Genomic DNA, 22,839 nt, shown 5'->3' with positions numbered 1-22,839 from the left:
AAATGGTTAGATGGCATCACTAGCTCAATGGATGTAAATTTCAGCAAACTCCAGAAGATAGTGGAGGTCAGAGTAGCCTGGCGAGGTGTTGTGCCCGGGGTCAGAAAGAGTCAGACACAACTTAGTGACTGAACAACAACCAGGGTAGCTCTATTTTTGGTTTTTTAAGAACAATTGCCGTATTGTTCTCCATGGAGGCTGTATCAATGCGCACAGCAGAAACGAACTCAATGTTGTAAAGCAACCATACTCCACCAAATTTTTAAAAACACACAATGATTCTCCCTACTAAGTGGGATTACAAATTGAAAGCCAGTGAAATGCTGATCCAACCAGGAGAGCAGCTGACAGAATGGGTCTTTCCAGCCTGGTGATACTCCAGGTGCGTCTGTTGGGTATCTGGAAAAGTTGAATTATTCTCTCGGGCTTCCCCTGTGGCTCAGTGGGAACTGGCACCTCCTTGCAGGATTCTTAACCAGTTCTTAACCAAGCAAGGAAGAGTGGCAGATTAAGAGCAAAACAGCATGTCCACTGTGCTACGGAGGGTGGAACATGGGTACCGCTTGCAGGACTCGGTGCCTGACATGCCTGAGTCTCGAGGGAGTAAAGCAGAGAGCAAAGGCCTGGCCAGGGAAGGCTCACACCAGCAGGTCCTGCATGAAGGGCTTCAAGGCCACCCCAGTCCCTCCAGGGGCAGGACGGGCAGGGGCTGCCCAACTGGGATGAAATCAGATGACTAGAAAAACAATAAAACAGACCAAATAAATTGTCCCCCAAATAAAAAGGAGGCTAAAGTCATAACTGTTCCTTTAAAGTTTGTTTAATTAGTAATGGGTTTGACCTATAGAATTTTTATACATCTAGAAATTATTCAACTGGGCAAAAATAAACACATTCTTTCTTAAGCATCTCCTAGCAGATGTTTGGGCTTTGCAGGCGGCGTTAGAGGTAAAGAACCCGGGTGCCAATGCAAGAGACGTAAGAGATGCAGGTTCGATCCCTGGTCAGGTAGATTTCCCTGGAGGAGGGCATGGCAATCCACTTCAGTAATCTTGCCTAGAGGATCCCATGGACATAGGAGCCTGGTGGGCTACAGTTCACGGGGTCACAAAGAGTTGGACGCAACTGAAGTGACTTAGCATTCACGCATGCAACAGATATTTGTCATCCTTGTATTCAGTGAAATTATAATAACCAGGAAGAGAAAGATGATACCTGAAAATAAGTCTGTGCCCTGGCCTGAACTCGGGTGCACAGTCCCCCAGGATGATCACAAAAGGGCCAGGTTGCCTTCGTGGGTCTGCTTGCCTTGTTGACATTGTCAGCAGCACGAATTTCTAGGAGATCCTTTTGATCACTCTCTGGGTTCCCCCAGGATACAAAGATGGAAGGTTTCCCCTATCAAGAAGCTTTAAAAATGTTGAGCTTGAGTAGAGCTAAATCTGATTCTCTGATAGCTTGGAAATCTATGGATTTTTGTAAAGGACAGTAGCTTACAATTTTATAAAACTATAATGACATACTTTCACATGCATGAATTGCTGGAGGCACTGGGCTTTTTGAGTTGGAGAAATGTTGAGTCATGGTGTTGCTACATGATTCAGCAAAGCCAAGGCTTTATGGAAGACTTAGGACTCAAACTCACACGTGTTGATTCCTTCAGTCCAATTTCATTTTCTTTACATATTAGCCAATTCACACTCAAGTTGAAATACATTGTGTAATAGCTTTCAGTGTTTTTCCTTACCCTCTCCTTCTACCCTTAACCATTTTAAAAACCTATCAGGGTGTTTGTTGAACACGCTAATTTTCTGACTGCTTAAAAGGCAACAATTTGCTTTTATCTAACCCCATTATTTGGAGACAAAGAAACGAAATTTGACCTTCAGGAATTTTCTAAGATGACAAGTATAAAAGCTCCAAACTGCTACCTTTTTCCTTTGCTTTTTTTTCCCTGGCATCCTTCTCAGAGGTAGAGGAGCAGAGGCAAAATCACTGTGACTGTTGGCTATATCAGGTGGCTAATGGAAGAAATCAATTTCCAAGTAAGGTGTACCTTATTGATGAAATTCAAAGATAAGAACATAGTCTTTTATGATTAATGTTTGCTGGGCACAATGTGTCATTTTTTGAATAACATACATTGCATTTGATTGGACTGAAATTAAATCCCTATCATTTAGCATCTCAGTAAAACATAAGGACAGCCAGATTTGGAGAAGGAGAGATTTTATTTCTGTTTTAATAGAAATAGAATTCAATTTCTACTTTATAGACATCTCCTGGGACTTCATAAGAATGTAATAGTTGCTATGAATCAATCTGAGGTAAACTTTTTAACTAAGACAATTCAATGGATGATGAATAAGGGAACAATTTTGGAGGGTCTTTTTGGACTTGGTGATGGACAGGGAAGCCTGGTGTGCTACAGTCTGTGGGGTCACAAAGAGTTGGACACAACTGAGTGAATGAACTGAACTGAAGAGTGTTGGTAATATTATGAGGTCAGTTTTAGGATGGGGATGATTCTAGAACATTCATGGGGAATTCTACATAGGTATTGAAAATACTGAACCAGCATCCAAAATAAAGATTTCAGATCTTCTCTGGCGGTCCAACTGACTCCAGGCTTCCAATGCAGAGGGTGTGGTTTTGAACCCTGGTCTGTGAACTAAGATCCCACATATGCATAGTGTGGCCAAAAAAAAATATCTCAAGAGGAGAATAAAGTGGAAAATACTCTGTATTTCTGTCATTGAGGCTATAGATGTATATGAGATTTCCTAAGAATAGGGTAAAGTAAGAAAAGGTAGCCTTGAATCGAATTTGGAAAAACATCAATGCTTAGAGACTGGAGGGAGACAAACCACCTGGTAATCAGGGAGAGGGAGGGAGAACATGATGGGAACAGTCACAAAAGCCGAGGGAGAAGGAAGCGCTCCTGGGTGTTGAAGATGATGGAAAAGCTGAAAGCCAAGTCCACAGCGAGTGAGCCTCGCCCACCGGCTTGGCGGAAGTTGGTATTACTGGGTCCCCGCGAAATGTCAGGATCCGCTGAGCAGTGGGACAGAGCCAGAGATCTGACATTGAAGAGTGAGTGGGAAGCAAAGAAAATTAACTGCTGTAGAAAGCTGCTTCTTTCCAAAAGTTTAGCTATGATTAGATGGAGATGAGGTGATCGTATGACATCCAGGAAGAGTTATTTTTGTTTCATTTCGCTTTTAAAATAGAGCCTAAGCCATACTTCAGTACTGATGGGAGGATCAAGAAGAGAGAGGAAAAAAGCTGAAAACGGGGAGGAAAGATAATCAACAAGGTAAGTTTATCTAAAAAGCATGAAAGGAGTCATTCCTAGAGCAGGGATTGGCCTCTATCACCTACTCATGGAAGAGAGAAAGATGAATGCTGGGACTTCTCTGGTGGTCCAACGGTTAAGACTCTGCACTTCCAATGTAGGGGGTGAAGGTTCGATCCCTGGTCAGGAAACTTAGATTCCATATGCTGTGTGGCATGACCACAAAAAAAAAAAAAAAAAAATTAAAGACGAGTGCTAAACATTTATGTTTGTCTATAGATACAGGAAAGCTGATGAAGTTCTTCTGATAACTTCTATTTGCAAGGTTAAATAGCAAGGATGGTTATCTGCTGAGAGTCAGAGTGAAGTAGGGAGACTTGGAGTAGAGTGTATAAAATTTGAAATGACTATTTCAGAGAGAGGGAGAAAGCAGCCTACCCAGAGAAGATAGGAGAAAGGCCAGGCAGTTCTGAGAGGATCCCATGAGTTTAGTGGCTATGAGTCATAGTAGTGTCAGTTTGCCAGTGTAAATATAAACCCAATGTTCCCTAAGGGAAGGATTTTGATTACTAAGGAAAGTAGAAGTTAGCAAGAGTTCACGACCTGGTGTTCGAGGAGTGATTTCTGAATTTGACAATGCTGGCAAAAAAAAAAAAAAAAACACCACCAGAACACCTGACAAATTGTAAGAGGTTCAAAGTTAACTCATTTTTGCGTTGCTGACAAAATAACATAAATGAAAATAAGTGCCGGTGCTCAAGTTTGGAGAAACCTCAGAAACAAAAGAAAATAGTACTTCCTAATACCACAGGGGACCCAGTTCAAATGATGGCCTGAAAGAAGAACCCTCAATACATAGACAGGTTGTGGTGGCTAGATGCTAAGTCATGTATGACACTTTTGAACCTATGAACTGTAGGCTCCTCTGTCCATGGGCTTTCCCCAGCAAGAATACTGGAGTGGGTTGCCATTCCCTTCTCCAGGGAATCTTCCCAACACAGGGATCAAATCCGAGTTTCCTGCATGACAGATGGATTCTTGCCCATCTGAGCCATATAAGGAATGTCTACAAAGACAGGTAGAAATTGAAAAAAAGACTTCTCTCTCCAAATGCAAGTGGGGCCATATACTTTTCCTCCACTTCACATTAACCTGGATTCTCTCTCCAATACCTGATTTCTCCAGGTTGTGACCTTTAAGACCTATGGCTGGGTAGGTGTGCTAAGCTATCTGCACAATTCTGCTGACCCACAAAATACACTCCCCCTACACTACTCTGCCTCTCCTCCCAGTTACTTTGAACATAATTTTAGACAACATATCATTTCACCCTTAAATACTATAGATGCATCTCCAAAAAATGACTCCAAAATAACTGCAAGATTAGTATCTTCTTATAATTAATATTAACTACCTCATACTATCCTTAAATATATGTGCAGTATTCAAATTTTCCCAACTGCAAAAAAAATGAAAGAATTTATATGGTTTAAGTCATTGTTTGATACGCCTACTTTCAGTCTATATTATTCCCTTCTTGTTTGTGCTGGTTTATTGTTTGGTTTTGTTTTTGTTTGCAAATCATTGTTGAAGATGCCAGATTGCTTATTTTATAGAATTTCCTCCAGCCAAATTCTCTAGAATTTTATCACTGTGGTTTTATTTAACATATCCCTCTGCTCTGTATTCCCATTATATTGGGAGATTAGGACAGGCAACTGGCTGGACTGGCTTTGACTTGGGGTGGGGAGCAGTAATACTTCACAGGGGCTTCCCAGGAGGCTCAGCGGTAAAGAATCCACCTGCAATGCGGGATCCGCAGGAGACATATGCTCAATCCCTGGGTCAGGAAGATCCCCTGGAAGAGGAAAGGGCAACCCACTCCAGTATTCTTCCCTGGAGAATCCCATGGAGAGAGGAGCCTGGAGGGCTACAGTCCACGGGATCACAGCGTCAGACACGGCTGAGCAAACACATACACACACACGCACATGCACACACACACACATGCACTCCACAGACAATGTAAGATATACTCTTTGGGGAGGGGTCACAGAATGTGTGATTGCTTTGCTTTTCATGAGATTTATCGCTATTTACCATCATTACGTAGATTCCTTACTTCTGAGCTAAGAGTTGGAAAAGCGTGATATTCTACGTCTGTTATTTCTTCTTCTTTGATTATGTAAATTCTATAAAACAGAAAGCTTTGGTCATCAACCAACTGTTTGCTTGCTCTGAGAAACAGTTCATCTAGGAAAGAACACATTTAATGTTCTTCAATGCACTGCAACAATCATCTTTACTGATGGTCACTTCGAGCTGACATGAGTCTGGTAGCATTTCATAACCACCTTGACTTCTGATATAACAAGCAGTTCAGCCTCATTGTCATTTGGACTTAGAATTTGTCAATTCTCTCAGAACTTCTCCCTTTAAATTGAGAATGACAGAGGTGACCACATGGCTGTGAGGAGTTAATAAACCTTTGGCCACTGCTCTAACTTAATCGATTCTCTCTCTTTTTTTTAATGGATTCTTTTCTAAACATTTTAGCCACATTTGATTGTTTTTTCCCCTGCTTTTAGCCCTCGCTTGTGACAGTATGATAGCTCTTCCCAAAGTACACAGGCACCTCCTTCCCTTCGAGAACTAACGATGCAGTCAGGCCAATCCCGCTGAGATGGTTCGGGAAAAACACTCAAGATGCGGAGCAGAGACACAGCTTCTCAGGATAAACTTCTCCAGCTGTACTCAGAAGTACATCATCCTTTTCAGTCAGCCTCTGCTTTATGGATGAAGTTTGGGGGCTATGTCTTGGTATCTAGTTAAACTATTATTTTACTCACGCCTCTCACCCACCTCTTTATGAAACTGTAGTCTCCTCTGCAAACCACTAGGAAGCCCCACTGCAGAGCTCTGCTTCCACAGCCCCCACGGAGCCTGGAGCCCAGCTGCTTAGTAAGATGGAAAAGAACCAGCCAATCAAGAATTCTAAAACAACTTAAAAGGGTTCGACTTGCTGTTCCTTAGGCTGCATTTGTCTACAACATCTAAAAGGTTTCATTGTGACTTGTGTGAGACTCTGAACGTGTCAGGAAAACTAGTCTTTATGACCCTGAGGACAAGAACTGCTTACACTCTCTAAAGGGCTGGATGTACACAGAAGACAACGCATAGGCTTAAAATAACAACAACTGTGTTTTAAAGGAGCAGTGATGACAATACATCCCCTTTGGATCAATGAAAACAAGGCTTCCTTCCCTGAGTTATTTCCTGCAGGTTCTCCCGTTCTTCTGATAAGTATCTGGTAAGTTTCCTGACAATAAGTTAGGACAGAAGTTTGTTTGAGAGATAAAAGGGTGATTGGGTCCTGAGAGTTATTTACTTGTTTAAATATAAAGTTAAAAGTTTACATTAGAAGACCGCCTTATCAAGAACTGTGAGGCAAGCAGAAGTAACGCCATGGCAGGCAGCTTAGATGAGGAGGAGGCCTTCCTACTTCTGGGTGGTAAGATTATCAGGCCACCTGGATACAACCAATCAGCATTCGCTTAACACTGACCGCTGTTTGCCAATTAGGAAATTAGGAACGGGGCGGAAACCCCCGGGAAAGTCCCGCGCGCATGAAAGTTTTGACCAATGAAATTGCTTTGCAAACTTGTAACCAATCTGCTTAAACCAACTACCAACAGCGTGTGCTCACCCTACAAATTTGTGTAACAGCTTGGGCTCGGGGCTTTTCTGACCCTGCACCACTGCGTTGGTTGTGGCAGAGGCCCTGGCTCGAGTCAGTAATAAACGTCCCTTTTTGCGAGTTGCATTGTCTTGGAAGCCTTCTCTATTCCCGCTCGGGGATTTGGACATCCGGCAAAACAGAACCTATTTCTCAATCATTGAAACCCACAGAGATATTATGTCTCTATTGAAACTTTCTCTGTCAGTGTATGGCAAAAACCACTAAAATAAAAAAAAAAAAGAAAGCAAGAAACTTTCTCTGATCACTTCTGATATACAAATTCCCCATCCTCTGGGAATCAGCACTTGGTCTTTTTTTTTTTTTTTTCCATTTATTTTATTAGTTGGAGGCTAATCTTACAAATTGTGTAGCGATTTTTGCCATACATTGACATAATCAGCCGGATTTACATGTATTCCCCATCCCACCCCCTCTCTGCCCGATCCTCTAGGTCTTCCCAGTGCACAGCCCCGAGCACTTGTTCATGCATCCAACCTGGGCTGGTGATCTGTTTCACCCTTGATAATATACATGTTTTGATACTGTTCTCTCAGAACATCCCACCCTCGCCTTCTCCCACAGAGTCCAAAAGTCTGTTCTGTACATCTGTGTCTCTTTTTCTGTTTTGCATATAGGGTTATCGTTACCATCTTTCTAAATTCCATATATATGCATTAGTATACTGTATTGGTCTTTATCTTTCTGGCTTACTTCACTCTGTATAATGGACTCCAGTTTCATGCATCTCATTAGAACTGATTCAAATGAATTCTTTTTAATGGCTGAGTAATATTCCATGGTGTATCTTTATTTTGCTCACCTTCTGTGTGACTTTTAAACTTTCACCCTTCCTGAAGGTCCTTTAGAATTAGCAGCACCAGAGTTTCCTGAGTTTCTTTGTCCATCACCTACCTAACAATCCCCTCCGCTATGGTCCCCATGTCTGCCCCTCAAGTAGTTCGTGCCCACTCAGTCCCCCATCTTGGTCCCGCTCCTTCTTCACCTTGCAGATTGTGGGTCCTTGTTGACCCACACTGCTCTCCTTCCTCATTCCCTGTATCACTGAGTGACGCCCAATGTACCAGGCTGCTCACCCAGGAAGTGGTAGTCGCCTGGATCTCTCCCTCTCCCTGAAAATCCCTTTAGCACGTGTTTTCACCTTTACTCCCACAGCCGTTGGCTGAGCGCATTCCCTGGGGCTGGCCTGCTGCAGCAGCTTCTTTCTTAGTTTCTCACGCTCTCAGCCTGACAAGAGCCAACCCAATGCTGCCCAATCGAGCGACCACAAGTCACTTTAAGCTCTAATTAAATAAAATTAAAAATTCAGCTCCTCACACACCCTGGCCACAGGTGGCAAATGGTTCCTGAGTTAGATAGCACTTACCTAAGATATTTCTGTCAACAGAGAACTTCCTGTTAGACAGTGCTGTTTCAGTTATCCATCCGGTACATGTTCTGTGGATCACTAAATCAAACCCCCCTCCAATCACCTGACACAAAGCGATCTCAGCATCCAGGAAGTTTCTTCTAAACCTCAGAGGGCATATGAGATGCTCCATCTCTGAGCATTTGTGACATTCTGGCCTTCTTTTGAATATGAAGAGCAATAATCATGTATTTTCTTCCCTAGGAGGTAACCCTGAGGACAGGAACTATGTCCGTATCTGGAGATGGTGATGGTGCACTTAATTTTCCATGTAGTAAGTAGAGTAAGTAGTAAAGAACAAACCTGTCAACGCAGGAGACGTAAGAGTTGTGGGGTTGATTCCTGGGTCAAAAAGGTCCCCTGGAGGAGGAAATGGCAACCCATTCCAGTATTCTTGCCTGGAGAATGCTATAGACACAGGAGCTTGAGAGGCTGCAGTCCACAGGGTTGGACAGAATCAGACATAACTGAAGCGACTTAGCACGCACATATGAGGGACTTTACAAAACAATTTAAAACATTTTAATATGTTTATACTCTAGGTGTTCAAAAAGTGTTTGTTGACTGAATAAGCAACCTTGACTGTGATCCTAGATGATGGGTACTGTATAAATCAACTGATACCTTTTATTGGCATGGTATATTTGGAATTACTATCATAAATAGACCACTGGATTATACAAAGGGCTTCCCTGATAGTTCAGCTGATAAAGAATCCACCTGCAATGCAGGAGAACCTGGTTCAATTCCTGGGTTGGGAAGTTCCCCTGGAGAATGGATAGGCTACCCACTCCAGTATTCTTGGGCTTCCCTGGCAGCTCAGTGGGTAAAGAATCCACCTGCAATACGGGAGACCTGGGTTCATCCCTGGGTCAGGAAGATCCTCTGGAGGAGAGCATGGCAACCCATTCTAGTATTCTTGCCTGGAGAATCTCCATGAACAGAGAAGCCTGGTGGGCTACAGTCTGTGGGGTCACAAAGAGTCAGACACAACTGAGCAACTGAACAATAACAACAAAGTTTATACAAACTAAGAGTTTACCAGATAAAGATGTCTTTGTTTTCATTCTATGAAAGAACAGATTTTAGGAGGAGACTATAATCTTCACAGGAGCATAATCTCTCTCTTTGCTCAAAATTTTATCCTACACCTAGCCAAAAATATAGCTAGTCCTCAATAGATATTTGTTGGGTAAATGCTGAGTATCAATTTGTTTCTTGACCTCTTTAATCTTAAATCAAAAATATTCTTGAAAGATCCTCCCCTAAAACAAGCCAAGTATCTTAAAATGTCTGTTTTGGGAATTAAATCATTTTTAAATATTCTAAAGACACAAGAAACTTTTGGAAAAAGTTAAAAGAGAAGTTGTATAATAGAAAAGTCAAAATAAAATGCAAATTTTATTTGTTAAATATTTTAGAATCACTATGCTGGAAAAAGTGCCAACTACATTATCCATTTCATTAAGTTGTGTAGTTTTCACCATAAGATTCCTCTTTTGTTATGTGTCCCTAGAGAGGAGAACAAACTATAATAATGTAGATATTATAATAGTGTGGTGAAGATGATGAAACAGTCAGAATTGTATAACGCCTATTCCTAGAAAAATCTGAGGAACATCTATACCCTGCCATCAGTTGAAAAATTTTCAAGGGATAAAACTATGATAGAAGATTATGGATCAAGTGTCTCACATCATTGCTCTAAGTAGCAATTCTCATAAAACAGCTGAAAGCATATGCTTGAAATGGAAAAGCATCACTGGCTACCACCAGCAATATTAAGCTGAATGTGCTGTTTGAATGTCGGAGCGAGTTCACGGAGACATACAAACTCTGTTTCTGCTGTGGAGCTTACCGACTTCAAGTTGTTACATAATTTAAAGTAATCTAAAAGCAAATGCTCTCTCATTTCATAGACTAACCCAATCATTATAACACGTATTGCATTGCATATTATTCACTTCAGTTCAGTTCAGTCGCTCAGTCATGTCCAACTCTTTGTGACCCCATGGACTGCAGCATGCCAGGCCTCCCTGTTCATCACCAACTCCTGGAGTTTACTCAAACTCACGTCCATTGAGTCGGTGATGCCATCCAACCCTCTCATCCTCTGTTGACCCCTTCTCCTCCCACCTTCAATCTTTCCCAAAACCAGGGTCTTTTCAAATGAGTCAGCTCTTCCCATCAGGTGGCCAAAGTATTGGAGTTTCAGCTTCAGCATCAGTCCTTCCATTGAATAATCAGGACTGATTTCCTCTAGGATGGACTGGTTGGATCTCCTTGCAGTCCAAAGGACTCTCAAGAGTCTTCTCCAACACCACAGTTCAAAAGCATCGATTCTTTGGTGCTCAGCTTTATTTATAGTCCAACTCTCACATCCATAGATGACTACTGGAAAAACCATAGCCTTGACTGGACTGACCTTTGTTGGCAAAGTAATGTCTCTGCTTTTTAATGTGCTGTCTAGGTTTGTCATACCTTTTCTTCCAAGGCGTGAGGGTCTTTTAATTTCGTGACTGCAGTTACCATCTGCAGTGATTTTGGAGCCCAAAAAATCGCGAACAAAAACACAAGTTGTCGGCAAGGGACTGATATGGCAAACTCAAAATATTAGTGAGATATGATAGTCTATGAAGCTATTGAGATTGATCTGAAGTCTCTATATGGCCTCAACTATTCCTTTTCTATACTGTGTTGATTTCAAATGATCTAACTCATCTACTCTCTATCATTGTTCAGTATTTAGACCAAACATATTTCCTTGGCAACTTTCACGATGTTTTGAAATCCCTAAACTAGGTGAGTCAATGAAAATATGACAAATTTATCACTATTTGGCCTTTATCCAAACCCTTCTAGTCTGTTCTGCTTAAGTCTGGCCTGCTGTGTTGGCAGATAATGAACTCAGAAAACACCTTCACATGTGCATATGGCTTCCATTAACTCAGTTCCTAAATGGCGCCTTTATATTTATCTTAAGATAAAAAAGATATTACAGATATAAGCCCAGTAAAATTTCCTTCTTTAAATTAAATAAAGGAAAATTAAAAGGAAAAGAATCTGTTAAAATATTTGGTTCTATGTATGGTCATCAAATAGAGAAGGAAATGGCAACGCACTCCAGTATTCTTGCCTGGAGAATTCCATGGACAGAGGAGCCTGGCAGGCTGCAGTCCATGGAGTCACAAAGAGTCGGACACGACTGAGTGATTTTCACTTATGTTCATCAAAATCTATGGTCAATTTGCTTTTAGTCAAATTTACATACAGATATAGATATAGACACAGGTAAATGCACACACACACATTCTGATCAATGTTTAAGATATTAGGAACATCAAAATATATTTGTGTCAGCTTCTGTAGGCTTCCTATCACCTTGGATATGCAGTGCTGTATCATTCCATATTGTATAAATTAATGCACTATTTATATTACTACAAAGTTATTATGGAATAAAACGCAAATTTTGCACACACTTCCTACCACTCAGAAATACTCTAAAAAAATCTTAAGGTGCTGACTAATCAATGAATTAGGTTTTAAGGTCAAGTATTTTGAACTTGCTGCTACAAGCCAGGTTCTTTCTTCAATATCCAGACATTCATTTCACCTGCCTTTAAAAATGCTTTAAGATATATAAGACAGGTTCACTTATCAAATGACATGGCACAAAACTAAAATCCCACATAACAGAATGATAATCATTCATGTATATCATCAGAATTACAAATGAAAAGATTAATATATCACAGGAAGATCAGTACCTCATTACAGACAAACCAAATTACTCTCAAACTAACCCAAATAAGTGACTAGAAGTATAAATATAACTCAAGTAAATGTATTACATAGCAGAAAAATATGACACAGCCAAGTAAAATGAAGACTCAGTGTTTGGTATAAGGGAATAAATTATTCATGATAATTCAAAATAGATCAGTTAATACTAAAATACTTGCCAGAATTTAATAACTAACTTGTACAGTGATCACCATACATGTGTTAGCCCTCTTCTAACCACTTTGCATCTATCAACTTACTTCAGCCTCATGTTAATCCTTTTACTTACCTACTATTATTATCCCATTTTACAGAGAAGAGAAACTAGGTCCAAAACGTAGTGACCTTTGTAAAGACCCACAGCTGAGCTGGGCTATAAATTCAATAAGTGTTGGACCAGAATCTGGGTCCTAATCTTTATACTGTTCATCCTCTCTCTATATCAGCAAGAAAAATCTACCATCATAGTAAAATATACTACTAACCCAGTTGTATGTTCCAGATATTTGTTTAAATTATTTTAATAATTACACTCACATCAAGATTCTTCTAATGTCTTACACATGGTGTTATGTTTAATCTGTGTGTTAACCCTTTATTAAACAGTCACACATAAAGTCAACAGTGATTTATGATTCAACTTCTATACTTAAGGAAGCAAAGAGACACACACAACTGTATGACCTGACTAAGGTCATTATGAAATGGCATTAGGAACAGAACTCAAATCTCCTGGTAACCAATCCATATGTCCGCATGATTTTTCTCTGCGAGCAGTTAACAGAGACCTTCAGCGTCCTTCTGATATTCCACTGGCTGATTTAGGATTGTCTTATTTGTCCCACGAGGTTTGTCATAAATAAATTGAAAAGATATGTGTGTAGGTATAAAAGATCACAATGTAGCTATGAGGAGCATCACTGTTTTCATTATTGTTGTTAAGAAAGAAAACAGGGCTGTTTACAAAAAGGGAGTCTCTCTTACCTTGTTAATTTGCAGTGATGCTGCAGTGCAAAGAACAGGGTTATTTTCCTGAACATTTTAATATGAGAAAATAGTGTTAACAACCCACACAAGTGTTTTGGCTTAGTGCCTTCAACAAGCCCCTCTTCAAGCTCAGCAGTAATTGATGCATACATACCGGTACGTCCTGATACACTCCTTTCAATATACCTCAACATTTTTAAACAATAGCTTTGTGTTTTTGTAAATATCCTTAATTCTACCTATCTGATCTAAGGTGAAACTTAAGGAAGTTTCAGCTGTGTCAGCTCTTCTTGCTGTGAGCATTGACACTGGCTCAAAGGAAACCACAAAGCCATATGCGGTAAGATGTCTCTTCTTCACCCAGCTGCATCTTCTTGGAAAATGGAAAAAGCAACACAAATGTTTTACACATCACTGGGCACGTCTACAGGCCTTCCCAAGTGGCTCAGTGGTAAAGAATCTGCCTGCCAACGCCGGAGACATGGGTTCGACCTCTGGGTTGGTAAGGACCTCTGGGTTGGTAAGATCCCCTGCAGAAGAAAATGGCAACCCACTCCAGTATTCTTGCCTGAGAAATCCCATGGGCAGAGGAACCTGGCGGGCTACAGTCCACAGGGTCACAGAAGAGTCAGACATGACTTAGCGACCAAACACCACCACCACCAATTCTACATCTGGTCTCAATGAGGGACTTAGTAGGGAAAACATTAGTAAAATTATATACATATTTGCTGAAGTCTTGCACCATTAATCGAATTCAAATAGGAAACAAAGGCAACTGCGTCTTATCTCTGGTAGCTAATTATCCACCATTTGTGATAATCCCATTCATCTTTCTCGTGGCTTATCTTCCTGTCTCTCTCCTCCATGGGCCACATGTCAAGTTGCTGCTCCCTTACGTGAGTCAGACTCCCTTTGCTGATTTGTGTTCGATGGAGTTTTTCTTTGCTCACTTCACGCTCACTGTACACACGAAAAGACACACCTGCAGAGAGGCCGTGAGCAGTCAGTGACTGCTGCAGAGACTTAGCTGGTGCAGATGAACCTCGGAAGCTCCACATAAACCTGATAAATTGATGGTGAGACACTTGCTTTGGAGACTGAAACACTTAACAAAAATAAATCATCTCATGGTAATATAGAAAAAAAACAACTTTAATTCATTTATCATCAATTACTGTCACTACAATTCAATGAATAAAAATGTTCACTTCTAGATGAAAGCTTAACAGCTGGATATGTGCGAGTAAGACTTCCCAGGTGGTGCAGTGGTAACGCACCCACCTGCCAACGCAGGATGCTCAAGAGACTTAGGTTGAATCCCTAGGCTGGGAAGATCCCCTGGAGAAGGGCCCCACAACCCACTCCAGCATTCTTGCTTAGGAATTCCAAGGGGCAGAGGAGCCTGGTGGGCTACAGTCCTTGGGGTGACAAAGAGTTGGACACGACTGAGATCTCAACACACACACACACACACTCGCATGCTCCAGTAGTGTTCATGTGACTATTACATATTTTTAATGCTATATACACACACAGAATGTAAATGATTTAATGTAATATATATAAGGAGCTTCACCTTACTCATTTTTAGGCACTCAGCAGCTAAGATGTTTTCACATGTGCTTCTCAGACTCTACCTAGCCCCACTGCTCCCCAAACACACCGTTTTTCCTAGATGTGGCCTCCACCTTCTCAGGACACATCACAAATCAACTTGATTCTTGTCAACCGATTAGCAAATGATTCTTGCCAACCAATTGGGAATCCTCCCATCTCCCGATCAAGTCCAGGCAATGAGAAGGACACTTGTATCTGTGAAGGGAACTCAAAACAGATTTCACTAAATCTATCATGGATATGCAGAGACATCTGCAAAATGGAATGGAAAATGGAATGTTTTCCTCTACATCTTAATGGTCTGCCATTACACACAAGGACAGTACTTTCTGTAAGATTTAATATCAAGCCGAACTTGTTTAAATTCAAGAGTGATAGCACATGGACCAGAAAAATTAAAGCTAACTTTCTTTCCCTTCTTGTAACTCTAATAAATGCCTTAGAAGAAGAGGATTCGCTCTGCAGTGTTTAATTAGTAGATTCATGCCAATTGCTTATATTGAGCTATTGGAGCGTTGACTTCAGAATACTTTAAAAAAAATCTCTCTGCCTATTTGAGTAATATGAAGTTTGTTACTGGTCTTCATTTAACAAATGCACATAGGAAAGAATAAGGTTGAAGTAAATTTATGAAATCAATGCCATGGAGGAATTAATGGGATTTATTATTTCACAGGAATTTTAATTGAAATATAATTGATTTTTTATTGAAATACAGTTGATTTACAATGCTATGTGAATTTCTGCTGTCCTGCAAAATGATTCAGTTATATCTACATCTGTCTATCTATCATCTATATGGGCTTCCCAGGTGACACTAGTGTTCACCTGCCAATACAGGAGTCATAAAAGACTCAGGTTCAATCCTTCAGTCAGGAAGATCCCCTGGAGGAGGGCATGGCAGCCCACTCCAGTAGCCTAGCCTGTAGAGCCCCACTGGCAGAGGAACCTGGAGGGTTATGATCCTTAAGATCACAAAGAGTCAGACATGACTGAAGCAACTTAGCACCACACACACATACGTATTTACATGTTCTTTATTTATATTCCTTTTGTTTATGGTTTATCATGAGATATGGAATCTAGTGCCCTGTGCTATACGTCTAACCTTGCTGTTTACCCATCCTACATGTCATAGTTGGCATCTCCTAACCCCAAGCTCGCAATCCACCCCATCCCCGCCCTCCCTCTCCTCGTGCAACCACAAGTCTGTTCTCTAGGGCTTCCGCGGGAATTTTTTGATGCATATATCAGAGGATTGATTTTTAGCTCTTGGCTTATAAACACTGTAACATAAAAGAACATGCAGACATGGTGTTGATTCTTTCACAAGGTAAATATGGCAGGCAAACAAGTCTATGAATCATCCTGGAAATCTTGTAAAAAGAGACTTCCTTTTTCTTTAAATATCCTAGCTGACTTGCAGTTCATTTTCAGAAAGCATGTAAAAACTTCTGAGTTGTGTTCCCCTCACAAGTACAAATTTTGAAATACAGGCCAATTAACTGCAAGCTTCTACTGCAACTTGATAATGAGAGGTCAGGAGGAAAGAGAAGGTTCGAGAAGGATTCATTGGAATTAGCCTATCTTACCAAAATGGTGCACTTCCCAGGTGGTGCTAGTGGCAAAGAACCCAGCTGCCAATGCAGGAGACATAAGAGATGCAGGCTGGATCCCTGGGTTGGGAAGATTCCCTGGAGAAGGAAATGGCAACCCAATCCAGTATTCTTGCCTGGAGAATCCCATAGACAGAGGAGTCTGGCAGGCTACTGTCCATGGGATCACAAAGAGTCAGACACGACTAAAGTGACTTAGCACACACACCACAATGGTGTATATCCTTTTCCCTAAGGAAAGGGCACCACCTTTCACAAAGTTAATTATCCTTAACAGTGTGTATCTATATGGAAAGAAAAGGAAGATTAAAAGTTGGTTAGTACCTGAAATCTACTAACTCTGTATTACCAGGCTTGTGATCTTTCCCCAAGCACTTTGCAATCAATGCTACTGTGAATACTCTTGTTGGTGGTGGCACTATTGTTATTATTATCAGCATTACTTCCTTTTTTTAGACAGCAAATCAAAGTGATGACAGAGAATTTTAAACCCTCAAACTCTGAAAATGTACTTAATTGTTCTCATTGTATTGAATTCATTCCCCAAAGGAGATACAACATAGCCCTAAAACAGCAATGGAAAACAACAAAAAATGAAAATAAAAAAGCGAGGGAAAATGTGTTTGTTAACAGGGTTGCATTCACAGCCTTGTTTATGCTCCTGATGAGTGTGAGATCAAATTTGCGCTCATGTTTACTGACCTTGAGGTCGCTGGGATGGGGAAATGAGGACTGAACGGAACAGAATCCCACAGAGGAAGGAAGCCTGCAGGCCATCCTGACTCACAAAATTGGCTGCGGTGGGAAGGAGAATTAGCAAGGCCTGTGATGACAAAAGTGAATGCTGATGCAAGGAAATGCAGACAGCCACTGAGTCCTAAAATTAAGTCTAGAAGAGCTTCATTAGTTCTTAATAAGATGTGACAGAAGGGAACATTATCCATATACATTAATGAAGTAAAGTTTGAGAGTTGAATAAAGGTGATGAAATGTGTGCAGATGCTGGAAATGACTGGAGATTTTGACTCTTAGAGACTCAAAGTGAAAGCATTATCCAAAAGGATTCTGAAATATTTGCAGTACCATAGCCAAGGTTGATATATTTGTCAACCGATTCAGAGAATAACTTCATGATAAGGCTGCCGAACCGTTCAAAATCGTTGAAAATCCTCTTTCATAGAGTTTGCAAGGATGTGAAACTTGGCTACCCATAACATATAGAGGGGGAGTGTCTGGCTTCCTTGGTCTCTGAGTCAGGAGGAAGGGATATCAGCCTTGAAGAACTTCCCTTGCTTGGTGTCGGGCACTGTGTTTCATTCTGGAGATATACTTCAAAACAAAATATCATATGCCATCAAGCAGCTTCCCGGGTGTCAGGCTTCCGCCTGCCAATGCTGGAGACGCAGAAGACAGAGGTTTGATCCCTGGGTTGGGGAGATCTCCTTGAGGAGGAAATGGCAACCCACTCCAGTATTCTTGCCTGGAGAACCCAATGGACGGAGGAGCCTGGTGGGCTACAGTCCATGGTGTCTCAGAGCCAGACACGACTGAACACACACACACACGAGGGAAAATAGTGTGATAGGATTAACTGGGAAAACATTCACCTGTAAGCAGGCTACAAGAGCCCAGCAATGCCTTAAGCCAGCACCCAATGTGACTAGAGATCAGGGGTCTGTGTGTGGCCTTCCACTTCCAGCCCCTTGTCCGGTGAGGACATGGGTCTGTGATTCAGTCCTACCTGAAGGGCCCTAAGGAGGTCTCAGCAGAAAGGTTTCCTTATTCACCGTAAGTGAATAAGGAAGAAAACACCCCTCTTCGTCATAGGATGCCACCCTGTCTGCCCCAGAGGCTGCATCCGTCTTGCAGCCAGACCAGAGGCTGAAGGGTCAGCGTGGCAGAGACACAAGGACAAACAAGCAAAAGCCCTGAGACCTGAGGCGGTTGCCAAACTGTGCTGACTCTGACGCTGCCCTGTTTCAGGGCCGGGGAGAACTAGAGAAGATCGTGTCAGTATTGATGAAGCCCCTGACGGATCCAGGGACTGGCCACGGGACCCAGAGCCCAGCTCAGCCCACGCCCTGGAGCCGCACAGGCCCGGCGAACGTGCTGAGTCAACCAGGGTCTAAAATCCATCCCCAGGCAAGGCTGTCAGAACCCCCCTGAAGCCGCAGGAGCTTGTCAGGTGCCCACACTTGGTCGAATCCTAATGAACCCCAACAATTCACAGCGCCCAGTGTGTGTCATCCAGCCAGAGTGAGAGTGTGGCCTGAGGCGAAGTTGAATACAGAAAATGCAGAATATTTATCATTTAATGTTTATATCATGACTTTCTTTCTACCATCTCAAGTGCAAGTTATGGAAATCGATATTTGGGGCCTCAGAGTTTGATGTTAATATGGTAAATCCTATGGAGCTATAAAAGATGCTCGTGATGAAAGATAACTATGTATGTGCTCAGTCACTCAGTTGTGTCTGACTCTTGGCGGCCCCATGGACTGTAGCCTGCTAAGCTCCTCTGTCCATGGGATTCTCCAGGCAAGAATACAGGAGTGAGTTGCCATTTCCTCCTCCAGAGGATCCTCCCGACCCAGGGATATACATACAACTGATTCACTTCATTGTACAGCAGAAAGTAACACAACGGTGTAAAGTAACTGCTGCTGCTGCTAAGTCGCTTCAGTCACGTCCGACTCTAGCCCACCAGGCTCCCCGGTCCCTGGGATTCTCCAGGCAAGAACACTGGAGTGGGTTGCTATTTCCTTCTCCAATGCATGAAAGTGAAAAGTGAAAGTGAAGTCGCTCAGTCGTGTTCGACTCTTAGCGACCCCATGGACTGCAGCCTACCAGGCTCCTCCATCCATGGGATTTTCCAGGGGAGAGTACTGGAGTGGGTTGCCATTGCCTTCTCCATGTAAAGCAACTATACCTCAAGAAAAAAAAATATGAAATCTTATTCACAGCTGAAAAAAATAACAAGTAACACCTATTTCTATATGTAGCAGTATTCTAAGCTCATCACATTTCTTAATACCTCTGAGTATATATTATCATTATTATTATTTTATTCTGATTTATAGATGTTAAAACTGAGTGACAGAGAGGTTAAGTAACTTGACCAAGGTCACACAGCTAGTAATAGATGAAGTGGTAGTTCAAATTCAGGTCATCTGGATCTAGAGTATGTATGATTAAGGGCTCTACCATCTCCCCTAAAAAAATCCAAACAATAAAAGAACAAGCATATGATTGAACAGCATAATTAATATTCCAGAAAAAAAGATTGACTTAAACTCTCTCTTTCCGAACATCTGTAAATGACCAAGTGCTGTATAGCTTTTGGACATATGATGCTGATCATATTAAGTCGGAAACATGCCTGAGTATAATTATGATGAGAAGTGCAATGGACAACACCAAAGGGAACTCCTCACGTTTGTGAAAGGTGCTGTCTAACTTCATTGTGTAGGTAAAGCATCTCCTACTGACATCATCACACATAGAGGAGCGCTGTCTCCCATGGAACATTCCTCAGCAGGCACCAGGCTCTGGGCTGGATGGAGCTGGAGCTTGCCATGTTTGCTGTCATGCAGACGTTGTCTCAGTATGGATTCTGAAAAATACACTTTTGAATTTAGGATTCCAAAAGAACACTGTAGCCACTGAAGGGTCAGCCATCAACTTGTTTGGAAAATACGCTGAAAATGGCAGCTGGGAATGCTCATCCGTCAGAGCCCAGGGATGGTCATCCAGGAGAACAGAGCGGCGCTGCCCAGGCTGTGACTGCACCTGCCGTGGACCCAATGTCTTGTTATCGGGGGGTCTCTGCCACTTACAGCATCAAACCCTGAATCCGAATGATGACAGAAGCCCACTTTCTTTTCAAACATTCTTAGGCTATGAAAGGTGCTTCCCAGGTGACGCTAGTGATAAAGAACCCACCTGCCAATGCAAGAGATGTAAGAGACGCAAGTTCAATTCTTGGGTCAGGAAGGTCCCCTGGAGAAGAGCATGGCAACCCACTGCAGTGTTCTTGCCTGGAGAATTCCACGGACAGAGGAGCCTGGTGGGCTATACATATAGCCCCTCCTTCTTGAAACCTCTCCCACCTCCCATCCCATTGCAGCCCTCTAGGTTGTCACAGAGCCTGGGTTTGGGTTCCAGAGCCATACAGAACCTTCCCTCTGGCTACCTGTTCTTCATGTGGTTGGGCATATGCATTTGGGCTACTCTCCCCACTCTTCCCACCCTCTCCTTCCCGCCCTGTGGCCACAGTCTGTTCTCTACCTCTGCATCTCCACTGTGGGTCATCCCACTGTATTCCAACTAAAATGACAAGGCATCAAAGACCCTCAAGCAGGACAGTGAAATGAGCTGATTCAAAATTTAAAGCATCATTTCTGCATCGTATTTTGTAATGTTTGTTCTCATCAGAACTGCAGGAGAAAACCCATTGCTGCCTCTATTTGACACATGAGGAAACTGAGGCTCAGAGAGGGTGGTGTCTTCTCTGTGAAATTCAACAAGTCAGAGTGAGAGAACTGAGTCTGAGTCCTCTCATCCTGGGTTTCCATACTTTCTCTTTACCGAGGTTGCCTCCTCCACGTCTGCCTGTAACCAACGTGCAACAAAACCAAATGTCAGATAGGAATGTTTTCTTTAAATGTCCACATATCTTAAATTATTTCAGATTATATTTGTGGCATTAGGTGGAGCGGACGAGAAATAAAAGCATGGCCAAAAATGTACTTCAAGATTTACTCTGCAATAAGAATAAAGAAATGGTTTGAAATAAAAAGATTTAATCAAATTGACTGAAATAAATTGCATGAGACCAGGCTAAGGAGGCTATATTTAAACACTTTGCTGTAAGCTGTTGCTCCCCGTTTCTCTCGATGGATGAAGACATCTGTCTGAGCTCCCACCCCCACAGCCTGCAGCCTTCTTCTGGGGCCACTTCTGGTCCAGGGCGGCCATCCCCACCCAGCCGCCACGCCACCCATTACGCCCCCCTCATGTTCTGCATATTACCTCCAGCATCTACCACAGTCCCTAACACAAAGAAAAACATGCAATAAGTATTTTATGACTAATGTCATCTCTCTAAACGCATGAAAGACACAAGGATCTAAGCAGCCAACCTATTGAGACAGAGATAGCAGTAGGTAGGATATTGTCCAGAAAAAAAGAAATAATTGAGGAAATAAATATTAGAGAAGGATTCCCTGTTGGTTCAGTGGTTAAGGCTCCAGGCTTCCACTGCAGGGGCCACAGGTTTGATCCCTGGTTGAGGAACTAAGATTCCGAATGCCATTCAGCATGGCCAGAAAAGAAAATAGAGAAGAACTTAATACATTTTCAGAATTAAGATTTTAAGAGTTTAAGGAATCTTATAATTAAGAAAGAAAGAAACCTTCATTTCCAGTAGCATGGCTATCTAGATATACCTTGACCATCCTTTGGCTAAAAACCAAGTCAGAACACCTAAACAAAGTGAGAGTAGGACTCTGTGGAGGTAGACACGGCCTGGAAACCCAGCCTCCCCTTGAAGATATCCACAGCACTGAATACCTTTCAACTTTGGGTTCAGCAGCCTGTGGGTTGTGGGGTCAGGGGCCAAGCCAAGGTTTCTTTGGGGTAGGGGGTGATAGAAGATCTCCCTGCAAGTAAAGCGAAGGTCTGAAGAGGTCAGTCTTGACTGGGAGAAGACTGTAAGAACACAGGTCTCTCTTGAACCTTGACAGAGTGGAAACGAGAGACTCAAAAAGAATTAGAACTCAGACACATATACATCTTACCATGAATAACACGGGTAACTGACGAGAATCTCCTGTATAACACACAGACCTCCACTCCGTGACCTGTGGGGACAAAGGGAGGATATGTGTCCACGTGCACGTGTGACTGAGTCACTTCGCTTAACACAGCATTGCTAAGCAACTAAGCTTCAGTAAATAAGAAAAAAAGACCCGAACAGCCCCACAGTCACTATCAGATCCTTTTCAAAGATTTTCCTCCAAAAAAACACCAAGAGATCACTACAAGCTTCATCAGGTATTCAAGGATCAAATGCCTCTTGCATAAACCATTTCAGTTCCAGAAAAAGACTCCACAGGTGTGGTCAGTATGACTTTAGAATACCGAGCCTGACAGGCTCAAGGCAAGAAGGAAAATGAAAGTCCAGCCTCGCTCGTGAACACTAATACAAAACCTGAAATGAGACTGCAAACCAAGTCCAACAATGTATGAAAAGGGTAAGACAGCAGGAAAGTTTTAATAGAAAAGTTAACAGTCAAATCAATTAAGAAATTGTATCACATGAACATATCAAAGGACTTAAATTCCATGATCATCTCATTAGATGCAGAAA

General features: G+C 42.0%; 1 pseudogene; it reads left to right on the top strand.

Moving 5' to 3' along the window:
• LOC122425531 overlaps positions 1 to 18,635 on the top strand; it is a 37,437-nt pseudogene extending 18,802 nt beyond the window's left edge.
• Positions 18,636 to 22,839: the final 4,204 nt, after the last annotated feature.

The sequence above is a fragment of the Cervus canadensis genome, chromosome 23, assembly GCF_019320065.1.
Source record: "Cervus canadensis isolate Bull #8, Minnesota chromosome 23, ASM1932006v1, whole genome shotgun sequence".
NCBI classification, from domain to species: domain Eukaryota; kingdom Metazoa; phylum Chordata; class Mammalia; order Artiodactyla; family Cervidae; genus Cervus; species Cervus canadensis.
This window is presented reverse-complemented; position numbering and strand designations above follow the sequence as displayed.